The sequence below is a fragment of the Schistocerca piceifrons genome, chromosome X (assembly GCF_021461385.2).
Source record: "Schistocerca piceifrons isolate TAMUIC-IGC-003096 chromosome X, iqSchPice1.1, whole genome shotgun sequence".
Classification (NCBI taxonomy): Eukaryota; Metazoa; Arthropoda; class Insecta; order Orthoptera; family Acrididae; genus Schistocerca; species Schistocerca piceifrons.
The window spans coordinates 614,087,327-614,106,350 of record NC_060149.1 but is presented as its reverse complement, the minus strand read 5'-3'; the positions used below and the strand labels follow the sequence as shown (position 1 = coordinate 614,106,350).

The following is a 19,024-nucleotide window of genomic DNA, read 5'->3' as shown; positions in this document are numbered from 1 at the left end:
GATACGGTGAACGACTGGCTTCGTGGGCTGGGAGAAACTGGATTCATTTATCGGGCCGACCATCCTTCAGTTTTTTGCGGTTTCACTGAACAACTATAGGCTAATGACATGGTGGTTCCATCAATAATACCATTGTGACTGACTCCTTCGCCAAACCCTAAAGAGCTAAATGTGTTCCGTCTCGGTCTCTTTGTCGATAGGACTGTAAGGACTAACGAAAGTTAATAACCAAAAGAAAATCAGGTTCTGATAGTGAAGTGAATGGCACATCAACAGAAGAGATTGCGAAGGTAAGAATACTCGCGATAATTATGTATTCACTTTCGTGTAAATGGTCCCAGAAAATTGTTAGTGATGTGGCCATGGAATCACCAAACATTCGTAAGTCACTGAGGATTTAATGTTTGGCCATGAACTAGATTCGCTAGCACACGGGACCACCGCGAATTTGTAGCCGAAGAAAAAAATATTCCTATCGTTTTGAATGCTGAAACTTTTGAAGAGGAAGGAGAAAAACAAGAGCGCAATGTCCGCATTTGGAAGAAATGGCATGGAGGTAATTACACATGGAGAGGTAGATCACAAACGGATGGAGAACGAATTCGGGTGTATGTAGGAGGAGGCTTCCTGAAATTCGAAGCCATTTTGACTACACTCCTGGAAATGGAAAAAAGAACACATTGACACCGGTGTGTCAGGCCCACCATACTTGCTCCGGACACTGCGAGAGGGCTGTACAAGCAATTATCACACGCACGGCACAGCGGACACACCAGGAACCGCGGTGTTGGCCGTCGAATGGCGCTAGCTGCGCAGGCAGCATTTGTACACCGCCGCCGTCAGTGTCAGCCAGTTTGCCGTGGCATACGGAGCTCCATCGCAGTCTTTAACACTGGTAGCATGCCGCGACAGCGTGGACGTGAACCGTATGTGCAGTTGACGGACTTTGGGCGAGGGCGTATAGTGGGCATGCGGGAGGCCGGGTGGACGTACCGCCGAATTGCTCAACACGTGGGGCGTGAGGTCTCCACAGTACATCGATGTTGTCGCCAGTGGTCGGCGGAAGGTGCACGTGCCCGTCGACCTGGGACCGGACCGCAGCGACGCACGGATGCACGCCAAGACCGTAGGATCCTACGCAGTGCCGTAGGGGACCGCACCGCCACTTCCCAGCAAATTAGGGACACTGTTGCTCCTGGGGTATCGGCGAGGACCATTCGCAACCGTCTCCATGAAGCTGGGCTACGGTCCCGCACACCGTTAGGCCGTCTTCCGCTCACGCCCCAACATCGTGCAGCCCGCCTCCAGTGGTGTCGCGACAGGCATGAATGGAGGGACGAATGGAGACGTGTCGTCTTCAGCGATGAGAGTCGCTTCTGCCTTGGTGCCAATGATGGTCGTATGCGTGTTAGGCGCCGTGCAGGTGAGCGCCACAATCAGGACTGCATACGACCGAGGCACACAGGGCCAACACCCGGCATCATGGTGTGGGGAGCGATCCCTACACTGGCCGTACACCACTGGTGATCGTCAAGGGGACACTGAATAGTGCACGGTACATCCAAACCGTCATCGAACCCATCGTTCTACCATTCCTAGACCGGCAAGGGAACTTGCTGTTCCAATAGGACAATGCACGTCCGCATGTATCCCGTGCCACCCAACGTGCTCTAGAAGGTGTAAGTCAACTACCCTGGCCAGCAAGATCTCCGGATCTGTCCCCCATTGAGCATGTTTGGGACTGGATGAAGCGTCGTCTCACGTGGTCTGCACGTCCAGCACGAACGCTGGTCCAACTGAGGCGCCAGGTGGAAATGGCATGGCAAGCCGTTCCACAGGACTACATCCAGCATCTCTACGATCGTCTCCATGGGAGAATAGCAGCCTGTATTGCTGCGAAAGGTGGATATACACTGTACTAGTGCCGACACTGTGCATGCTCTGTTGCCTGTGTCTATGTGCCTGTGGTTCTGTCAGTGTGATCATGTGATGTATCTGACCCCAGGAATGTGTCAATAAAGTTTCCCCTTCCTGGGACAATGAATTCACGGTGTTCTTATTTCAATTTCCAGGAGTGTATTTTTCGACTGTGACTGTTTCAAGAAATATGTAAAGGTTTTTGAAATTACCGCTACCAGTCACAAACTTTGTTAACTATTGTATTACTTATTAATATGTAATACAGTATTAATAAGTAATACAATATTAATAAGTAATACAATATTAATAAGTAATACAATAATTAAAAAAGTTTGTGACTAGTAGCGGTAATTTAGAAAACCTTTACATATTTCCTGAAATTCGCCAGAAATTTATTTGGGGGCATAGCTGGAAACCGGAATCAGAACGCCTAACAGAAGTTTGATCTCCATACCCACTGTCTTCCCGACTGCGTTACCTCTATAAGTATCATAGTAGGGCCGTTCTTGATAAAGCACTCCGGTGCCAAAGCCAACCTTGAGATTGTGAGCTGCCTACGTTACATAACTAACAGGGGTGTAAACGCAACTCTACACGACACCTTTAGGAGGCACTAAGAAGTAACTTGACAACAGGTTTCTCAGAAAATGACAAATTCCATTCATGACTCATGTTCTTACGTAAAACTGTTGCTGAAGGAGAAATGAATAATTCCTAGTATTGTGTTGACAATGTACTAGGAACATAAGTTACCCACAAATTTATAGATATTCAGATAACTAGTAGTTTTGATGCGGCTTCAAAGTAGTTCCTGGTCGATCTTCAAGATTCGAAATGGTTCAAATGGCTTTGAGCACTATGGGACTTAACATCTGAGGTCATCAGTCCCCTACAGCTTAGAACTACTTAAACCTAACTAACCTAAGGACATCACACACATCCATGTCCGAGGCAGGATTCGAACCTGCGACCGTAGCGGTCGCACGGTTCCAGACTGAAGCGCCTAGAACCGCTCGGCCACTTCGGCGGCGAAGTCGACATAAAAGACCCATTTCATGCGTATTTATTTATTTCTGCCTTGACGCTCGGTTTCCACGTGTCATCAATATTCGAACTTCTGTGAGATTTCTGAATCTGTCTTATAAAATCAAAACAAAATTGGATTTGACGGTGGCATATAGTGTTATGTTATTTCGACACGTAACGAAAACTGTTTTCTTCAAAAATTGTGAATCATCGGACGACGCCTGCGGTGCACTACAGATTAATAGGAAGGCTTAAAAACAAAACCCATCAGTTATGGAGGACAGAGATCAGTATACAAGTAGTTTGTTAAAAATAATTGTATCTTGTTAATTTATTTGGTAAGCAATGTTTCACTGAACTGTATTGTTTCGTATTTCAAAACGTCCGTTTGTAATACGGCAGGTAACAGTTACAGTATGCTATAATCATCAGAGGCTGAAAGCAAGGGGAAACTACAGCCGTAATTTTTCCCGAGGGCATGCAGCTTTACTGTATGATTACATGATGATGGCGTCCTCTTGGGTAAAATATTCCGGAGGTAAAATAGTCCCCCATTCGGATCTCCGGGCGGGGACTACTCAAGAGGATGTCGTTATCAGGAGAAAGAAAACTGGCGTTCTACGGATCGGAGCGTGGAATGTCAGATCCCTTAATCGGGCAGGTAGGTTAGAAAATTTAAAAAGGGAAATGGATAGGTTGAAGTTAGATATAGTGGGAATTAGCGAAGTTCGGTGGCAGGAGGAACAAGACTTCTGGTCAGGTGACTACAGGGTTATAAACACAAAATCAAATAGGGGTAATGCAGGAGTAGGTTTAATAATGAATAGGAAAATAGGAATGCGGGTAAGCTACTACAAACAGCATAGTGAACGCATTATTGTGGCCAAGATAGATACGAAGCCCACACCTACTACAGTAGTACAAGTTTATATGCCAACTAGCTCTGCAGATGACGAAGAAATTGAAGAAATGTATGATGAAATAAATGAAATTATTCAGATTGTGAAGGGAGACGAAATTTAATAGTCATGGGTGACTGGAATTCGAGTGTAGGAAAAGGGAGAGAAGGAAACATAGTAGGTGAATATGGATTGGGGGACAGAAATGAAAGAGGAAGCCGCCTTGTAGAATTTTGCACAGAGCACAACATAATCATAACTAACACTTGGTTTAAGAATCATGAAAGAAGGTTGTATACATGGAAGAACCCTGGAGATACTAAAAGGTATCAGATAGATTATATAATGGTAAGACAGAGATTTAGGAACCAGGTTTTAAATTGTAAGACATTTCCAGGGGCAGATGTGGACTCTGACCACAATCTATTGGTTATGACCTGTAGATTAAAACTGAAGAAACTGCAAAAAGGTGGGAATTTAAGGAGATGGGACCTGGATAAACTAAAAGAACCAGAGGTTGTACAGAGATTCAGGGAGAGCATAAGGGAGCAATTGACAGGAATGGGGGAAATAAATACAGTAGAAGAAGAATGGGTAGCTTTGAGGGATGAAGTAGTGAAGGCAGCAGAGGATCAAGTAGGTAAAAAGACGAGGGCTAGTAGAAATCCTTGGGTAACAGAAGAAATATTGAATTTAATTGATGAAAGGAGAAAATATAAAAATGCAGTAAGTGAAACAGGCAAAAAGGAATACAAACGTCTCAAAAATGAGATCGACAGGAAGTGCAAAATGGCTAAGCAGGGATGGCTAGAGGACAAATGTAAGGATGTAGAGGCCTATCACACTAGGGGTAAGATAGATACCGCCTACAGGAAAATTAAAGAGACCTTTGGAGATAAGAGAACGAATTGTATGAATATCAAGAGCTCAGATGGAAACCCAGTTCTAAGCAAAGAAGGGAAAGCAGAAAGGTGGAAGGAGTATATAGAGGGTCTATACAGGGCGATGTACTTGAGGACAATATTATGGAAATGGAAGAGGATGTAGATGAAGATGAACTGGGAGATATGATACTGCGTGAAGAGTTTGACAGAGCACTGAAAGACCTGAGTCGAAACAAGGCCCCCGGAGTAGACAATATTCCATTGGAACTACTGACGGCCGTGGGAGAGCCAGTCCTGACAAAACTCTACCATCTGGTGAGCAAGATGTATGAAACAGGCGAAATACCCTCAGACTTCAAGAAGAATATAATAATTCCAATCCCAAAGAAAGCAGGTGTTGACAGATGTGAAAATTACCGAACTATCAGCTTAATAAGTCACAGCTGCAAAATACTAACACGAATTCTTTACAGACGAATGGAAAAACTAGTAGAAGCCAACCTCGGGGAAGATCAGTTTGGATTCCGTAGAAACACTGGAACACGTGAGGCAATACTGACCTTACGACTTATCTTAGAAGAAAGATTAAGGAAAGGCAAACCTACGTTTCTAGCATTTGTAGACTTAGAGAAAGCTTTTGACAATGTTGGCTGGAATACTCTCTTTCAAATTCTAAAGGTGGCAGGGGTAAAATACAGGGAGCGAAAGGCTATTTACAATTTGTACAGAAACCAGATGGCAGTTATAAGAGTCGAGGGACATGAAAGGGAAGCATTGGTTGGGAAGGGAGTAAGACAGGGTTGTAGCCTGTCCCCGATGTTGTTCAATCTGTATATTGAGCAAGCAGTAAAGGAAACAAAAGAAAAATTCGGAGTAGGTATTAAAATTCATGGAGAAGAAATAAAAACTTTGAGGTTCGCTGATGACATTGTAATTCTGTCAGAGACAGCAAAGGACTTGGAAGAGCAGTTGAATGGAATGGACAGTGTCTTGAAAGGAGGATATAAGATGAACATCAACAAAAGCAAAACAAGGATAATGGAATGTAGTCTAATTAAGTCGGGTGATGCTGAGGGAATTAGATTAGGAAATGAGGCACTTAAAGTAGTAAAGGAGTTTTGCTATTTGGGGAGCAAAATAACTGATGATGGTCGAAGTAGAGAGGATATAAAATGTAGGCTGGCAATGGCAAGGAAAGCGTTTCTGAAGAAGAGAAATTTGTTAACATCCAGTATTGATTTAAGTGTCAGGAAGTCATTTCTGAAAGTATTCGTATGGAGTGTAGCCATGTATGGAAGTGAAACATGGACAATAAATAGTTTGGACAAGAAGAGAATAGAAGCTTTCGAAATGTGGTGCTACAGAAGAATGCTGAAGATTAGATGGGTAGATCACATAACTAATGAGGAAGTATTGAATAGGATTGGGGAGAAGAGAAGTTTGTGGCACAACTTGACCAGAAGAAGGGATCGGTTGGTAGGACATGTTCTGAGGCATCAAGGGATCACCAATTTAGTATTGGAGGGCAGCGTGGAGGGTAAAAATCGTAGAGGGAGACCAAGAGATGAATACACTAAGCAGATTCAGAAGGATGTAGGTTGCAGTAGGTACTGGGAGATGAAAAAGCTTGCACAGGATAGAGTAGCATGGAGAGCTGCATCAAACCAGTCTCAGGACTGAAGACCACAACAACAACAACAATAATCATCAGAAAAATTCTTTGTCGAGAAATGTTTGAAATCGAATGTGATCTTCGTCATAGGTCTTTCACCATGCTTGAAAACTTTAAGTTTCATGTAGTTGCTGGTCTTCTGGCGATCTGCCAAGTTACTATCACAAGTTCAAAGCGAAAACTGAAATATGAAGCTGTGTGGAAGCAGAAGAATAGATCCGAAATTAGGTTGACTAGTATGTGGAAGTAATTTGATATTTTTCGTTGCATGATACGTAAGAGATATTTGTTCAGAAGTAAACGATTACGTAAAAATGACGATACTACACAACTATCAATTTCTTTTCTTTTCACATTTCTTGGTTCATTCCCTAAAAATCAATTTTATTCAGTCCTACATCATTTGTGACTAAGTCATCAAAAATGAAAACGTTATCACATTAAATCTATCTTAGCTATAGGTTTAGCTTGGGACAAGTAGCATGAATATAAAATGAAGGAAGACTTGGGTTACACGTTCAGACGATGAAGGACAACCTCGTATAGCGAAAGTACAATGAAAGGAATCTACTATGTCAGTTTTGAAACAACCATCCTTGCATTTATTTGAAATTAGTGAGGGGAACCACAGAAAACCTAAATGTGGAGGGCAAGGAGGGGAGTTTAACTGCCGTCGTCTCGAATGCTAGTCCACTGCCCCATCTCGTTCGGTAAGCAGCATGAAAATAGACTTAAATAGACGTAAATTAGAAATTAAGTGAGAAGCCACCGCCAGCTCTGTGAAAGGGTCAGATGAGGTACAAAGAAATTTGTAGTGAAAAACAGACGCGAAGATATCTATTTCATTAATACGTTATTTTGTGAAGTATGTTATCCATTACAGGTAAAATATTGTTCTTTCTTACTGAATGTAACTAACCGCCAACAATGAAACAGACAAACCGATACGGAACGCATTTTGTTGCCCTATACAAATTAGTAAAATTATATTAAGTACTCTGTACTTATTCACAGCGAAGCTGAAGGATGGGCATGTAGCTTTCAGCATCTATTCACAGGTATCCCGAAACGCTGGTGTAAGTAATGTAAATGTGGTATTCATTTTCGGTAATTTGTGCCACGTTGTGTCACACAGTGCTGAATGACGAAATGTTACTGTGTGCACCAGCTTATCAGGAAACTAGCTATTCGCTAGTTATTTATGTGTATCTTCTAAAAACTAAGGTCTCCACTACACATTAATGATGCGATTACATTATTGTTCTCCCGAAGCGACCCTTAACAAGATGCAACGTACACAGACGGTTTTCAGGCCAGTAATATTGAACACTCAGAGTCGAGAACTGAATTATTAGAGCACTTCATATTTAGTGCGTCATTAGGTAGAAAAGTTGATACATTCAGTTCTTAATTAAAACAGTTGTTGTGTAAAACTAAGTAGAGAGTGTAAGCGTGCAGCAGTTAAGGCTGTCTGTTGCTGGAAACCTACTTATCATTATAAACTAGATCTAAAATAATTCTTTGCTTCTCTATTGTTATAGCAAAAAAATGGCTCTGAGCACTATGGGACTTAACATCTGAGGTCATCAGGCCCCTAGAACTTAGAACTACTTAAACCTAACTAACCTAAGGACATCACACACATCCATGCCCGAGGCAGGATTCGAACCTGCGGCCGTAGCGGTCACGCGGTTCCAAACTGAAGCGCCTAGAACAGCACTGCCACAACGGCCGGCATTGTTATAGCAACGATTGGGTGCTTACTATGGGCTACCTTGCATCTTCGTATCTTACAAAATCTACCGTGAAATATCTTCCTGTTACTCAAACCAGTGCAAAAAACTAGTCATACATTATAGCAATTTCGCTTTATTAAAAAGCACTTTTTTTTCAGGGAATAAGACCCATCAAACAACTGCAATTTTGCTTTGAACCTTATTCGCACACCGGTTTTGTAAACTTATCTTTCCATTATCAGTGCTGTGTGATGCGCCAGAACGACTTCATACTACATAGAAAAGTCGCCGCTGTAATTCATGCAGCTACTTGTATTTATGACACGCTTCATTACAGTTACAGTATTTCCGGGAATTTATAGCGGTGGCTCTTACATGTGGTACGAAGTTGTTATGACACATCATACAGCACTGTAATTGGAAATATCGGTATCCGAAACCGTTCTGCCGTTCTGGGAATAAAGTTCAAAGGAAAACTGTAATTGTTTGGTGCATTTTCTTTCACTGCAAAATGGATTATAAAGCTGCGTACTCAATCCGAACATCCATTACGTGCAAACTCATCAAGATAAAAATATCGACACTCTTTTTTCCAGTTGACCGAATATTATGTGCATGCAAAAAATTCTTGAACAGAGCGTTTTCTAACGAACGTATTTACAAAGCCACAAGCATAAGAAAACTTGAAATGACATACAAAGGCGTGCACTGATTATCTGACAGCTTTTGATCATTTGTGTGGGAATGGACAAGTAAATCTGACAGAAAACTGGCAATTAAACTTAAAACGAACGAGGAAAAAAAATGTATCGTTTTAGGAGGTATAGGAGGAGCATACTGATTCATCATTGTGAACTTTATTCATAAGAACATTGTTAGCGTAACATAACGATTCGCCCTTAACAAAGAATTAACTAGAAACGCTACCAAGGACTACGTATTATACCGTCCGATTGGAATTCGGCACCACGAGCTCTAAAAACGACGACGATTCATTATTTTCGCTTCTTGTGCACATATTATGTTAAAAGGATATGTAGGCTAAAAGGGGACGAATCCTGAGTGTGTGCATACCTTTGTGGCCTAATCAGCTTTCACTACGAAGACGCTGTGAAACAGTGATCTAGAAGTTCTCTTACATGAAAGCGATAATTGATACCGAAATCAAATTTCGATGATTTTTCAGTTCACCTTTTGTAAGTCTCCCTGATATCAACAGATGCAGACCAGGAAACATTTTCTGCAGTCAGTGACCATGCCTCTTCGCCTTCTCCTTTGAACTCCTATAGAACATTCAGTAATATTTCCTTGTGTAAGAATTATATTTATAGGACACTCGCGTAACCATTCAAGTAAGAGTTTAAGGAACAGAGTCTCACGTGATAATGAATGTTATATACATTATAAAGCGCCTTATACTGATAATAATGAGGCATATCTGACAATGCGAGTTCACTTCAACGTAATACGCTCTAAGCATAAAAGCTTACTTATTCTTCCAATAATACATTAAAGACACGAAAGTAGGAATACGGAAACACTAAGCCACTAAACAAAGTGAACAACGCATCACACGGCTGAAGCACGGCGCACTCATTTGACCAGGCGAAAAGATAAAGCAGCGAAAACTAAGCAGGCACAGACCTGTAGTGGAGATCGTCCGGCGAGTAACTGCAGCTATGAGATTAGTGTTGGCCGGCTTTATGGGCGCCTGAAACAGACAAACAAAGCACTCGGCTCTAAAATCGGAACAGCCGAATGCTCCTCCAGATAATGTTGCTATCGGCTGTCGAGCCATGTCGCATCAGCAAACAAGGCTTGTAATCTCTAGATTAGGATGGGACCATAGTTGACTGGCACAGCTCTGCCTTTGTGACAAAACCACTGGGTTCATGTTTCTGGATTGTCAGAAGTGTCACAGAAACAGGGGTGCTCGTTGCATTTAAGTCTGAGTATTTTCCTTGACATGGGACTGATGCCAGTTTTCTGGCAGCGCGTCCAGAAGGACTGGGGTTCATGTCACCAAACGGCCTACTTTACATAGGTTTTCACTTATGTCCATCAATCATATAAAGCAGGTGTCAGGATAGTCTCTTGAAAAGAATCCGGATGATTACCGAGTCCGTGCTCCGTTCCTCGTGGCGTCGTAGAGAAGACGTTAGAACTTAACATTCCTTCTTTCTCTTACGTGGTGCAAACTGGAACTGCTTTCCAATGATGCAAGTTAAACCCTCACTAAGTTCCGAAATCCGCATTGCTCACCCTTTTCGCGCATGTATCTCATACGGGTTTCGAGAGAAACAAGTGAAAGAGAATAGATATAAGGGCCAGCCAAATGAAAAATAGACATATGGAAAAAAGGTAGTAAACTATTTACCATCACAGAAGTAATCGCCATAATTGTTAATTCAGTGACCTCACTGTGAGGCACGATTGTCAATGACTTCATGGAAAATTGTTTGCGGTCGGCTACGGAACCATGATTGTACCAACGCCTGCACCTCATCATCCGAAGCAAACCGACGGCCACGAATGTCTTTCTACAGCACTTCAAAAATAAGGAAATCGGATGGAGAGAGATCGAGAATGTTTGGAGGATGTGTAAGCGCTTTCCAGCGAAACTGCTGCAACGTAGTCGAAACGACGTGCCAACAGAATGCCCGCCCACGTGGTGCCATGGTTGTTTCGAGTACACTGCAGAAGTTTCGCTGGGAAGCCAGTACACACCCTCCATACATTCCCGATCTCTTCCCATGCGATTTCTATATTTTTGGAACCCAAAGAAAGACATCCATTTGCTTCGTCTGGGTACAATCATTGTTCTGTTGGCAACCTTAAACATTTTTCCGTCTTGTCTCACACTGTGATAAATGCATTAAGAGTTATGGCGATTAATTCTCAACTCAGCCCACTATCATTTGACAAATAAGAGAAATAAGTCATCACAATCAGGAAATTTTGAGAAGAGTTGTATCAATACTCCGATTGACAATTTTCCTATGTTAGCAAGCAATGTCCATTGACTCAACAGCGTCTCTCTTTCTTTGAACAACGCACTCTCCCGTGTGATGGCGAAATCAATGGCGAGGTATGTTTGATCGTGTCACTAAGTAAGGAAACGCAGATTATAGTATTTCCTCCCGCTCATTTCTCTCACGTAGATGGGAAGAGAGAGAAGCAACTAGTAACGTGTGGGCAAGTCTGTTGAGGGGGGAGAATATGAGATAGGGGGAAAAAAGGAGCAGGAAGGAAACCGGTGACGTGTTCTCCTCGTCTTGGCCTTGACTGCAAGCTGACACAGAATACACAACTTACACGAAGTCCGTGACTAAGCGAAAATTTACATCTCTAAATGCTCTTCTAAGAGCTTCGATACTTCGCTGTACATATATGCTAGCGTGGTCGCGTCAGCCAGCTGTCGTTGATTTTTAAAAAACTGAAATCGGTTACACCATTTTTTTATTTTATGCACGTAGTGAAGTCCTAGACGTTATCAGCAAATTTCATTTCACTAAATCCTAGAAACTGAACATTTGTAACTTATTCTGTGTTAGAGAGAACAAAATAAAATTTCACCCGTTTAGAAATTTGGAGGGAACGGAATAAATGCAGGCGTTCGGTATGTAGTTTAAATGAATTTGGGAATTTGTAGGAACCTTCAGTATTTGCCGATAAATAATACAAAAATGTTAAAGGTCTTCAATATTGCACACAGTCAAATACAGTGTTTCGTGGATCCAAAGCATTTAATAATGCTATTGAACTGGACCTTTTTCGCTTTTCTCCGACGAGACTGATGTCTTTGGTGTTTACGACTTGTGGTCTTTCTCAATGAGCTATGGCGTCATATACTTCTCAGTCACATTAATGCGACCACCTGTCCAAAGCCTAAATAACCATCTTTCGCAGCGCAGACCGCTACGAAACGTGCAGGGAGTCAGTGAGGTTCTGGAAGGTACGAACTAGGACGTGGAGTCATGCCGATTTCAGTGTCGTGTCCATCTACGCTAGATTTTTCAGTGGCGGATCCATGGCGCGAACAGCCCGATCGAGATGGTCCCACAAATTCTTGACTGGGTTTAAATCCGGAGAGTTTGGTGGCCAACGGAGTACGATAAACTCAGCCTCGTGCTCTTCGAATAGCGCACGTACACTGTGGGGTACTTGACACGTTGCATTGTCCTGCTGGTAGATATCGTGCCGAGGAAAACCAAATTCGACATGGTCCCCAAGGATAGATGCATACTCGTGTTGATCCGTTATGCCTTCCAGAACGACGAGATAACCCAGAGAATTCCGCGAAATATGCCCCAGACCGTAACGCCGCCTCCTCCGGCCTGGACCCTTCTGACGATTGTTGCAGGGTGTTTGTTTTCAGACTTTTTACGCCGCACACGCCGGCCATCTGCTCGATGGAGCATAAAACCTGATTCATCTGAAATGGCCAACTTCGTCACTCAGCAGACGTGCAGTTGCGTTCGGTGCCCATGAACAGCGCATGGGTACGTGAGCCAGGCACTTGCTGCGGAAGCCCATACGCAGCAAGGTTCGTAGAACGGTCGTTGGTTTATCTGGCTGGTCAGTCGCTCAATAGTTGCACGTCTGCTAACCCGTACACATCTCCGCAGCCGTCGGTGACCCACGTCATCTATGGCCCGTGGTGCACCACAGCTGCTTCATCGCTGGTTCTGGATAGCGCCATATTGCCATGTATGGTATACTTCAACCACGGCAACATGCGTATAATTCACAGACTTAGCCGTTTCGGAAATGCTTCCACTCTTGGTCCGAAAGCCAATGAGCGTGCCTTTTTGGACGGCAGATAAATCGCTCCGTTTCTGCATTTCGATAACGACCGTACTGTTTTTAGCGTCCTCCCCGACACGCTTTATATATCATCAAGTGCTAGTGCTGCCGTCTGTGAGTGGTAAATGCACATTGGCGTCGAACATAAGCGGTGGTCACATAAATGAAACTGGACCGTTTATGTCGAAAAACGATGGATTTAGTGGATTTAGGTTCCCTATCAAATCACTACACCACTTCAGGCGAATGTCGTGATTGTCTTCGAACTAGGTTTCCTCGATTCTTGTTCAGCTAATCTAGTGCTCCATTTGTAAGGATTTTGGTTCAAATGGCTCTGAGCACTATGGAACTTAACAGCTGAGGTCATCAGTCCCCAAGAACTTAGAACTACTTAAACCTAACTAGCCTAAGGACATCACACACATCCATGCCCGAGGCAGGATTCGAGCCTGCGACCGTAGCGGTCGCGCGGTTCCAAACTGAAGCGCCTAGAACCGCTCGGCCACTCCGGCCGGCCAAGCGAGACCGCTTAAGACAAATACAGGGATGGGTCCTTTGAAAATTTCGTGGGTGTTTTTCTTTCCTAGTCTTCGGTAATCCACGCCTGTGCTCAGCGTAAGATAACCTCGTTATCGACAAGACAAACCATTCCTTCCATCTTCAATGTATAGCACCATACTTAGCAATCATATACAATTACTCACTCGTAGAAAGATCGTACCCAAAGACTGGAAAGTTTCTAAAGATACACGAATATCCAATAGGAGTAATACGCTGAATGACAGACCAGTCTCACTAACGTCGATTTGCAGTAGGATTGTGAAACACGTACTGTGCTCTAACATTATGAATCGACTGGAAGAAAACGATTTATTGACACATAGCCAACGCGGATTCAGAAAATATCATTCTTGTGAAACACAATAGCTCTTTATTCTCACGAGGTAATGAGTGCAGTCGACAAGGGACGTCAAATTGATTCCATATTTTTAAATTTCCTGAAGGCTTTTAACAACGTTCCTCGTCCTCACAAGTGATTTCTAATTAAAGTGCGTGCCTATGGGGTCCCGTCTCAATTGCGTGATTTCCTGTCAGGAAGGTCACAGGTCGTAAAAACTGCCGGAAAGTCTCGATTAAAACAGAAGTAATATCCGGCGTTCGTCGAGGAAGTATTATTAGCCCTCTGTTGTTCGTGGTCTGCATAAACGATTTAGGAGACAGTCGGAATAGGCTCTTAGATTGCAGACGATACTGTCATTTACGGTCTTGTAAAGTCATCAGATGATCAAAACGAATTGCAAAATAATTTAGAAACGATATCTGTATGATGTAAAAAGCGGCACTTGGCTCTAAATTATGAAAAGTGTGAAGTCATCCACATGAATATTAAAGGAATCCCCTAAATTTCCGTTACACGGTGAATCACACAAATCTAAAGACTGTAAATTCAACTAAATAGTTAAGGATCGCAATTACAAATGACATAAATTGGAACGGTCACATAGATGATGTTGTTGGGAAAGCAAACCAAAGACTGAGATTTATTGGCAGAACACTTCAAAATGTAACAGGACTATTAAAGACACGCTTACATTATGCTTGTCCACCCTTTTCTGGAGTATTGTTGTGCGGCGTGGGATCCGCATCAGATAAAATTGACGGAGGACATCGTGAAGTACAAAGAAGGGCAGTTCGTATTGTATTATCGCGAAATAAAGGAGGGAGTGCCACGGACATTATACACGGATTGGGGTGGCAGTCATTAAAACAACGGAGTTTCTCGGTGCGACAGGATCTTCTCATGAAATTTCAATCACCAGCTTTCTCCTCAGGGTGAGAAAATGTTTTGTCAGCGCCCACCAAGGGAGGAAGAAATGATCATCATAATAAAATAAGAGAAATCAGAGCTCGGACGGAAAGATTTACGTGTTCGCTTTTCTCGGGCGTTGTTTGAGAGTGGAAAGGTAGAAAAGCAACTTAAAGATGGTTCGATAAACTCTCTGCCAGGCACTTAATTGTAATGTGCAGAATAATCATGTATATTTAGATGTAGATCATTAAGCTCTAGTCCACAGCTCGTGGTCGTGCGGTAGCGCTCTCGCTTCCCACGCCCGGGTTCCCGGGTTCGATTCCCGGCGGGGTCAGGGATTTTCTCTGCCTCGTGATGACTGGGTGTTGTGTGCTGTCCTTAGGTTAGTTAGGTTTAAGTAGTTCTAAGTTCTAGGGGACTGATGACCATAGATGTTAAGTCCCATAGTGCTCAGAGCCATTAAGCTCTAAACTTCCTTCCTTCCGCCAGTGTTGGTTTCCTACAGATGTGTGAGAGTGCCGGGCCGTTTTACTGTAAGCTACATCGATTTTCATTGAGTTGGGCAGCTCCTGTAGACAGGAGACGGAAGTGTGCACAACACTCGTCATTAGCGCTGTGACGTGCTCCCGTAGCGCCTGTTTCGACGGGGGCAGCTTATCAGCTACACGATTCCACGTGCAATGAGTGTCCCGAGGTAAACGAGCCTACGTCACTTCGTGTGGGCTATCACGTGAAGAGCACGCCTCCACGGCCTGACACGTCGCTGGCTGCCTGCCACGCCCCCTCCCCCCCTCCTTCTCCCCCAACCAACTATTCTGGGCAACGCCACAACTTTGGGAGTGGTCACGTTCGCATGTGCTTTCAATATATGGCATAAGCCTTGACTGAACACGTTAAGTCTGTGCCTGGAAAAAATGAAAAGTATTTTCTCCCTTACTCTGCCGTATTAACACACAGTCCTAATGCTACGCCACCTGTCACTACATAAAACGACATCAAATTCAATGAATTTTACTGGATGATTACTGAAATTACAGAATTACTGAATTACAGAATCGATAGAGGTTCTTTCGAGCTTTTATCAAATTTGCTAATCTGTGCTTACATGTCTCTGATGTTCGAGGCGTTGTATGTGTGGCTTACATTCGGTCTTCCATATGTACACATGCGAATACTGCTCTGCCTCCCAAGGTTTACCTCACGTAGTCCCTTTTCTATGTTAGATTTCCTTGTTGTTAACAATACGAACAACGAAGACCCTCAACTGTCAGGTTTATCGAAAGTGTAGTAGACTTAAGAATATAATTTTTAGTTTTGCTATAAATTTTTCTTAAATGTTATTATTATCCGTACTGTGCACAGCCTGAAACAGCAATCAGTGTCTCAAAAAGTCAGACAGTTGTTACTGTAAACATCGGCCGTTGTATCTCATAAAGAATGACCGACATTCCTTAGCAGAACAGTAGAAACCATATTATCCTTGCCACGCCCGTTATCAAGTTAGTTCTCGGACTGAGTGTCATGGAATATGATTATTCGGTAACTGGATTTTCAGAAAACTTCACCAGTAAAACCTGTGTTGTTGCTGGCACTGACCAAAGCGATGAAGGAAAATACAGAAAGAGGAACTTGAGATAATTGTTGCTCGTCTACTGCTTATAACAAAATGATTCGGCTTCAGTGCTTGGTCCTGCAACAGTTATTTAGAGTTTATTCTTGTTTTCTGATCCTGCCCTGACGAATACAGACACAGTTCCTTAAAAGCGTCCAAAAATGTTTACTGCCGTAAAATGTGTTACAACGCAGAAGTGTTAAATACATGGGAATAATAATCGAAGACAATTTGTTTCCTTTTATCCATTACAATAAAGAAGAAAGGAAGTGTAAGGTTTCACGTAGCGACAGCGATCATGTCACTAGAGAGAGAAAACGCGTTCGGACTGGGCAAGCATAGGCTATTTGTTTTCGAAGAAACTAACCCAGCATTCTTGATTGGTTTAGCTTCTCCCAAATGCGAGTCCAGTGACTCGAACAACGTTCCAACTCGTTCGGTAGGCCTTTACAGAGAGCTCCTGTTTTCAGAGCATTCCCTCGGGCAGTCAGACAGAGCGAGGTTGCTCAATATTTAGCACAATGGACTCGCATTCGGGAGGACAGAGATTCCAATCCCCGTCGATCCATACAGCTTCAAGTTTTCCGTGGTTTTCCGTGGTTTCCCTAAGTCGCTCCAGGCAAATACCGGGACGATTCCTTTGAAAAGGGCACGACCCATTTCCTTCCTCATCCTTTCGTAATACGGGCTTGTGAACTGTCTCTAGTCACCTCGGTGTTGGAGGGAAGTTGAACCCTAATCTTTCTTCCTTCCTTCCTCCCTGAGAGCAGCCAGCAACCCTCTTACAACAGTTGCCGTTCAAAGCAGCCAACAGACTAAGGAATACCTGTATATAAAGAAAATTAGGCCGAGAAGTACGTCTGACAGTGAAGCTGGATGCTGTAGTTAAACTGAATTCTTTCAGTTAATTTCCCCATTTACACATGTTGTGCGAATTGTGTGGCAACAGTTGTTCATTTCCAACAAACTAAAAATTCCTCTTTATAGCCAACAATCTATAAATTTCGAAATTTGTTTCGGTTATGAAGATCTAATTCCTATTAATTCCTACGAAGTTTTCTCCTATGATGTTTCTCAATCGGTGCTCACTATCAGCGGTTTAAGGTACGCCATGAGAGAGAGAGAGAGAGAGAGAGAGAGAGAGAGAGAGAGAGAGAAGCACCCAGAAGACAGTCAGGTGCCAATGTAACTTGAAATTCTCTGTGATAGGTAGAACAGCCACCAAAAAGCATCAGTGTTGTTCGTGTTCAGTGTTGGTACCTGGACTTTTAGGATATATAACGGCGTGAACATCGCCAGAAGTCATGTGATCACTGTAACGGATACAGAGGCCCCGCTTACTTGTGTGAGATAGTGTTATCAGCACCTGACAGAGATTGAAAGGGCACAAATTGTGAGTCTCCGCTAATTGGCTAGCTGATCGAATCGTGTAATATCACGATTTACGGGACATTCGGTTGTGAAAGTCGCCTGATTTTGGATTGCGTGGGCACATGAGAACAAACATGTTCGTCGTCAAGGTTCTGGTCGACTACGTCTGACCAACACAAAGGAGGATCGCCGTATTGTGCGCCAAGCACAACATAATCCTGTCACATCTGCGCCTGCCATCCGAGAACAAGTAATGGCCTCCCTGCAACCTTCAGTGTACAACTGGTCGGAGACAAGCATCAGCCGGACTAGGGATTACCGCCCCACGCGTAAGCTACCGCGGTTGCATTTGGAGTGATGCTATGACCAAGAAGCACGGACGGCCACGAATGGCATCGCGTTGTGTTCAGCGATGCTCGTGGTTCTTCACTACCCTGGATGACCGTCCTTGGCGAATATGGCTGTGATGTGGCGGACGGTCCTATTCTTCTAATATTTTTGGGAGGAACAACGGTGTTACACCTGGCGTCATAGGGGAGCCGTGGGGTATGATTTCAGATCGTGATTGGTAGTGGTTGAAGAAACTATTACGGCAGAACGGTATGTCACAGACATCTTGCGTCCTCGTGCATTGTGTCGTGGTACCATTTTTCTGGTCCAGACACGGCAAATGTCTCTAGGAACTGGCTGCACGATGTTGAGGCACTCCTGAGACCAGCAAGATTCCAGAACATGCGTGGGACCAGTTAGGACCTCAACTCCGTCCCGGTGCCAGTATCTGGAATATCAAGTACAACAGTTATGGGTCGCTTTGCCTGAAGAAAGGATACGACGGATTTATGACACCTTCCCCAACTGAATCAGTGGATTAACCAGGCCAGAGGCGATGCACTGATAAGAGGGCTCCTACTGCCAAGTTCTTTGTAAATTTGATTCCGAACTGTAATCTCTGAAACAAAATCACATGCTTCTCAATCCATGAAGTATCACTTCGTTTCCTCCTCCCCTTCTGGGTGTTTAACTTCTTTTGTCGGGCAGTGTACGTTATGGACCTATGGAGCGCACACCATCGTAGTAATGAGCAAGAACATGGGTCTCTTGACGCAGTACGAGAAGTATTTAGCGGGTTCTGGGAATACAGATAAATCATGTAGTTAAAGAGAATGGAGAAATACGATTATTTAAGGGATTTCAACGAAGGGCGTCTTGTGATCTTGCGATGATTGAGAAATAACTCACTCCTGGTGCTACCCAAACTAACAACCTATTTTGGACACGACTCAAGATG

At 43.4% G+C, this 19,024-nt stretch overlaps 1 protein-coding gene across 4 annotated transcripts in view; it reads right to left on the bottom strand.

Moving 5' to 3' along the window:
* LOC124721441 overlaps positions 1-19,024 on the bottom strand; it is a 253,092-nt gene that overhangs the window by 44,225 nt on the left and 189,843 nt on the right. Inside the window, exon 3 of one of the 4 annotated variants that reach the window (XM_047246420.1) lies at positions 9,782-9,848. The exons of the other annotated variants lie outside the window; for them this stretch is intronic. The gene's annotated coding sequence lies outside the window, so the exon portion shown is untranslated. The remainder of the gene's footprint in view (positions 1-9,781; positions 9,849-19,024) is intronic. 4 annotated transcript variants of the gene reach the window in all.